The sequence below is a fragment of the Epargyreus clarus genome, unplaced genomic scaffold (genome assembly GCF_041222505.1).
Source record: "Epargyreus clarus isolate Ecla_fem2 unplaced genomic scaffold, WU_Ecla_fem_2.2 ptg000005l, whole genome shotgun sequence".
Lineage (NCBI taxonomy): Eukaryota > Metazoa > Arthropoda > Insecta > Lepidoptera > Hesperiidae > Epargyreus > Epargyreus clarus.
In genome coordinates, this window is record NW_027332213.1 from 8,537,424 (window position 1) to 8,544,584 (window position 7,161).

Here is a 7,161-nt window from a genome sequence, read left to right on the forward strand (position 1 = left end):
AGCAGTAAGTTCACTAATACAGTCTGACAAACAAGATTTGTTATTCATTCTCTGGTAATGAAAAAAGTTTGGCAACTTGTACTATGTTAGTAAAATGTTTTCTTATCTTTAATTATAATTCCATGCTTACTTATTGCAATTACATAATATGCCTACGTTTACTATGTCCTTGATAACATTTCTGTAGAGGCAAAATAAAAAATAATTTTCAATTATTACATTCATGACGATTAACATGGCTATGAAAATATTGACACGATAATAATATAATGATTACAATTTGTTAACTAAAGATTAATTTTGAACAAAGAACTATCTAAGAACAAAGGTAAGTACATAGGTATGTATTACCAATGATGAATTACCATAAAATCCGATTTCGATACCTGAAACAAAAAAAACATGACATTAATTATTTTCCGCTTACGTTTTCAACAATGTGTTAGGACAACATAGAGTCATCAATTGTGAAAGAAAACTATGCCAGAGAAATTATCCAACATTGAATCGCTGATCTCCCATAATATGATATTAAAATTCTGACTACGGATATTTGTAAAGGAAATGAATTGCTTCATGTTTACCATCTAAACTATTCCCACAGGAACACTGCTATCAAGCACATTATAATAATAAATGTTATGGTAAATAGATTAATGGAAGATCATAAAAGCCAATAAATCAAACATAAAATATGCAATGCAACTAATATCAATGTACTCAATCAGGAAATGAATTTAAATACATATATCGACACTTACGAGGAGATATCAGTAAGCACACGAGCGCAAAATTACTTCAGTCAAGTCCGATCATAAGATAGGCGTATCAATAACAGATATGATAATCTGTTGGTAAAATCCGTCGATGTTATCGATAACATGCAACCCACGCAACATAAGCGTTTATTGCTGGTCACGGGTTTCTCCCTCGGAGAATCCTAGAAGATTCTGCTTTGAACAAAGTAGGATTTATTTTAAAAAGTAACATTAGTAACGTTAGTGAGAAGAGATGTAGTAACGTTAATTATAATAAGGTACCTACTTCATAAACGGTGTAGCGTTGTTACTTAATTAACCTAAGGGTTGACCTTCATCCTAGCTGTTTCCTAGATCAAGAACAAGCAAATGGAATGGCAATATTCCTTGAAGATAACTATACTATAGGTACATATAACATCTATTTTAAAGAAGCAAAACTAGTCTTAATATGTATTGAGAAAATGTATAGAAATATGTCTACCTTTCAATCTGGGTGATTAAGGATGATGGCTATAATTCATTTTAATATTTCGTTGTAATATAAAATAACAATATGTGAATAACTGTGACAATAACTATAATAAATAATAATATTACATAATCCTTATTGATTATTATGGCCCGTTTGATAAGTTAAATCATACACTTTTAAATCATTTGAGAGGATTTCCCAGGTAAGATTTATATTTCAAGTTATAAGATAAACTATTGTAAAAAATCGGAAAACCCCTCGAGAGCATCTTCACGTGGCTCGTTATACGACTCTATATCTTGAATAGTAAACTTGTTTAAGTAGTATACTACTAATCAACAGCGTGAATAATACCATTAATTAGAACAAGTGGTTAGGTACGTTAGATTAATGCCAGATAACATGAAATACGTCAATGTATACCTAATAATTTATATCGCCCAATTAAATTAGCGAGTGTGGTAGTTTACGTGTGAATAGGCACGACCATACCTTCGTAGCCGTTAAGTCTACGATTTATCATATTATTCCTACTCCAGTGACATTTTCGCGTGGTTTAGAATGATATTGATAACAAACTGACAAAGTCCTTGAAGATTACGAGCGTTTGCCAGAAACAGTCCGGAGCAGGAAGAAAGTTCGTATTTCGTGTTGGGTTGCGTGCCGCATAACATTAGGTACCTGAGCATCGTGCGTGTGGCTTTTCAGGCGCTTCGCAAAAAATGTGCGATACCTTTTCGATCGCCTTTATCAGGTCTTGCTGATACCCACATCAACAAAGAAAGGTTTTTTTAATTGTACGTACACAGATTGAGCAGGTCAATCGAAGAGAAGAAGTAGAGAGAGAATATGATTGCAAGTACGGCTAGAAACAGCGTCTCAAAGCCAATCTCCATTCTGAAAGGGCTGTTAACTTGCTTACAGACTCTTTCGGGTGTTCATGCATGAATCTCGACATAAAACAACACTGTTGCGTAGGTACACGGGAAACAAAGCCCTCATGGGATAGTGGAACTATCAGCGCCGTGTTATCTAAGACAATTGGCACATTGATCAGATTCTATGATTGAAAAACAGAAAAACACCATTCAGCACATTAACGAACCCAATAATAAAAGTGAATAAATTTTAATAATGTATTTGCTTGGCTTACGCAGATTGCGTCATCGACAGCTTTACACGTCAGTTATGTGGATTACTTTAGAATACCTATTCGTCAAACGTTCTTCAAATCTGTTTATTTTTCCTTCGTTTTAATTTTAAGTTTATGCGTAAGTGCTATGAATAGCACATGCTAATAATATACTAATTACACTTATTGAGGTATTAGAAAACTATTTAACGTTACATTTACTTTCTGTTTGAAAATGCATGGCCCCGAAATGCATTAAATTACCATTCCAGGCCAAACAAACCATACGTGTCCTGAATTCGAAGAGCAAAGGAACTAATGTAATTAGAAAATGGTGCGGTTCAGAGTTCACACTCGAATGAACTCTTTGTGTATTAACAATATAGTTAGACCTTAAGTTAGAACAACATTTGTTTAAAACAAAAATATTTAAATTTTTCCGTTCATCGTATGACCCTTTTAAAGTAATATCGGGTAAGGTAATAAACTTAGCAAAACAGATACAGAGACTCTACATGATGGATTTAGTACCTAAATTGTACTAATAAATAGTACAAATTGAAATATGTAGGTATCTAATTATTTCCCTATACCTACGAACTTATGTTATTTAAAAGAAAATGTTCATTCAACTCTTAAAAGTAGAAGTCCACTCGTCGCAACTTGTAGAGACATCCTAGTAGTACCTACACTGATATTTTACAGCACAAATTGGTATACCTATTTATGACTATCATGATCAAGAAAGTTATTTATGACTATGCAAAATATGCAGTATGCCTCACTCTTTGTCATTGAGATAATTTTGAGTTCCATGCTGATTCAAACATTTCAATTGAGGTTCCTAACGCCCTCTATGGGCGCGTTAACAAAACTCTACCCGTAACTTCAGTGTACGGCGAAGTTCCGTATCTACGCCACCTAGTAGACTGAAACTGAATCAAAGGCTCGAACAACATTGGTGTCATTCTGTTTACTACGTGGTTCGGAAAATATGAAACAGATGGCGCTTTAACAGGTCTTGTATGCTTCTTTATAAATATGGTAGAGACGCCACCTGGTGGCCTGAAAATGAATCAACGTTTCATGATACACGGCGCTGCAGTAACTATGTTCTCTACTGCCCGTTATTAGTAATTGTGAACCAATGTTTTGTCTACAGAAAATCGACATTAACAATTTCTGCCTATTAGATATTTTTCGATTTCGATCTTTGAAGAAAAAGGAGAAATTGATTATTATTAACTACAACAGTTAGAAGGTATATTTTTGGTTTATTTGATATTATTTTCGATGTAGGGAAGTTATCATAATGGACGTATTGAATGGATATGTTACATATGTTTCTCAATGATAATGAAGTTTAAAGAGAGATTATCTGTAAAAATAGGACGATTAGATTATTTTTCGCACTTTTAACGTAAGGTAAATATGTACATTAATTATTGACACCTACATTATTTTAGCAGTGTGTGTTAACACACTGCTAAAATAATCGCGCATATTTATAAATTAATCACTCAACTTTTTTATAAAAAACACATAGGAACATCATACAAAGTACTTAAGTACAAGTACTAATATATAAGTATAAATATTCTATACCTTCAATAATCAAACCCTTCTCAAAATGAAGCAAAAACAAACAATGGTTTTCAACCACAAAGTTAACAACCCCGGTGCGCACCCTTTCAACGTACGAGAAGGGTCGAAAATGGATTCATTACCGACCTCTAATAGCTCGTAACTAAAAAACAAAAAATTACGTCGTATTTAGGTCTTTTTGGTCCATTCTATGTAATGACACGATAAAGACGTATTTAAATGTCGTATTTTAACTTAACCTTTAAAAAGGTATTAAGGTATCTACTTGTAGGTATTGTTGTTTGTGAACTCAGTTCTTTCATTACTTGGGATGTAACTGATGTCATCAGTCATTATGTTTCTTATAATTGCACCCATACTAGTCAAGTGCTAATCGTTTTTATAACATACCTATCACAATACGCAAACAAGTAGAGGAACGCTCATATGCAGTTTTCTAAAGAGTTATGCGGCAATTTAGTTTTTGTGGTCATGCCGTGATATGGTTTAATTAACGACTATGCAAAAGAACATAAACGCATGTACATAATTGAACAGATAAACATTATGAATCCATAAATGAATAGTAGCAATATACTATAATTCAAAACCACAACATGACGTGACTTGATTGCAAGTAACATTTAACTGAAACATGGTGGTGGTACCTACAACTCTTTGTGGTTCGAATCCATTGTTACCAATGCCACACTTATATTTACCTAATAACAGCAGTGTTAAGCGCTGCTGTGTTGGGGTTTGAACGGTGTGGTAAGGGACATATACTTTTCCGAGGCGTTCAAACTTAGTCCTCAAGGGTAGAGGCGCATCTGTGGCCGACCTCAGGTAGGGGTTAATTACAGATGTCCATGGACGGCAGTAGCCACTTACCATCAGGAGGACTGCATGCTCGTCTGTTACTTATAGCAAAAGTCTCACATTATCTTTACTAACATTAGTGAGACAGTGCTATATTAGTAGTTTGACTTCTAGGAACTCGTCGGTATGATTGCTAAATTAAAGAACGTTTATCAGTTAATTAACTATCGTTTTCAGCCTCTTGTCGTTCCTAGAAAGAGTTCATTCGTGGAACCTGATTACTTTTCATTTTGATAAATCATGTACTGTCGGAATACAACAACAAAGGGAGTGAAAAACAGTGTGTGTAAGCTTATAATAGGTACCTGCTTGTGCCTAGATATACGATTTTAATTAGGCTTCGTAATGAACAAGGTTTACAAATTTCTACACATAATGTCATTCCACTTGACTTAGCGGAAAAAAGGGTAATGACCGACGAAATGTATATGTACCTAGCTAACTATATGCGAAGAGAATTGGGAGAAAGAAGGAGAGTAAAATGAGAGTAGAATAAGAGAGTATAAATGTAGTTAAAAACAGAGAGATGCTGTGCGTCACTTGTTTAATATGTCGATGTGAAAAGTATCGATGATTATAATAACAGTAAAAATAGTATATTTCATTCTATATCTACCTAGAATAATCTGTTACTACGTGATGAAGTATTGATATCAAGATATGGTTATTTTTGACTTACGTTTACAAACAAATTGATCAAAAACAATTAATTACCTGACATACATTAAAAAAATTAAATCTATTTTACGAGATTCTTACTAACACTTTCTGTGCTAATATTTATATTGTTTATTTATGTATGTGTTTACATTTGCATTTAGCTAGCAAGTTGACCTTGGCATGGCGTCACTAGTTGATTTCAACTGGTGCCACTTACATCATCACTAGACTTACCTAACTGCTTAGAATTTACCTACCTGCGTATGGGTCACAACTTGCGTACTCTTGTAGAATTAGTCATATGGTTGTATCATTGAAGTTAAAGTGTCCTTTCGATTTTTCTCCGTATGAGATAATCCCAGATAATATTAGAGTTCTACCGAAGGTCGGCCTCAGATGCATAGCTACCCCTGAGACTGAGACTGTACAGTGCACGAGTCGTGCAGCACGATTATTAGTCAGAAATAGGTGTGTCTGTACTGTCTCCGGAGTCGAGCCACGAATGGTTCTACCACCTTTACGTCTTACGTTTGCTAAGAATTTTTTGTCTTTATAAATAAATCGAAAAATAATGTACGAAAAATAAAGAAACTAATTATGCATTTTAAATGCTTCTGTCTTGATCTTTATAAAAATAATGATATTTTATCAATTAACTATCATTATTTTCTAATCTAATGTATGTTACACGAGATTAATATCGGAGATCCTACTGGATGTGCCGATGATATGCCAACATTCCACATGTGATACCCCACTGTAACCTGCCTACTTATAACAAAGTGCCGCTAGAGCAAACAGATAAGGTGATTATAAAATATCTTATCACTTTTATTCTTAATATTTCTCAGAAAACCATACTTTCGCAACTTTTGTACCTATTTTTTCAGTAATATAAGGGATTTGCTGGATAATTGGCTACTTATGAAATGACTAATAAGAAAATAGGATCTAATCAACATTAGAACAATAAAGATAATGAAAATTAAATAAAAAATAAATTAATTGAAGTAGATATATCAGAAATAAACATCGGGCTGTCAAAATTTTAATAACCAATTTATAACGTAATACTTACACAAATATGTATAATAATTCTCTGCCCACACTGCACATCATTACAGTCAACTATTTTCAATGCCATATACTAATTAAAAATAATATGGGCTGTCTAGACTAGCGTTCATTGATTTTAATTAACCATTTTCAGTGATTTAAAGCATTCGTTTCAAATAATTATAAAACTGCAGATTTAGCACATTTTAATAAAACATTCACAGAGTAAATAATATAATATCATCATCTAGGTATTTAATAGGTAAATTAAACAACGCCAAATACTGACATATAAAATAAAAATAGAAACGGGAACAAACTTACTTTACTTGATTTTGTTTTCAACCGGCTCACATCATTGAACTTATTTTAACAAAACTTTGCGAAATTATGGTCGCAATGTGGAACTTTCCACTATTTATTTATGACATTTCATGATTGCTTTAGATTTCATACTTCAGATACTTGTACTAAGTATAAAACGATTTATCGATACATATGTCATAACTAACAGTTTACCAACATATTTACGCCCCAACTTTGCTCATAACCTAGATATATCGCACCTTTAGAATTTCAATGACGTAAGTGCAAATACCATGCACTCGAGAAAAATA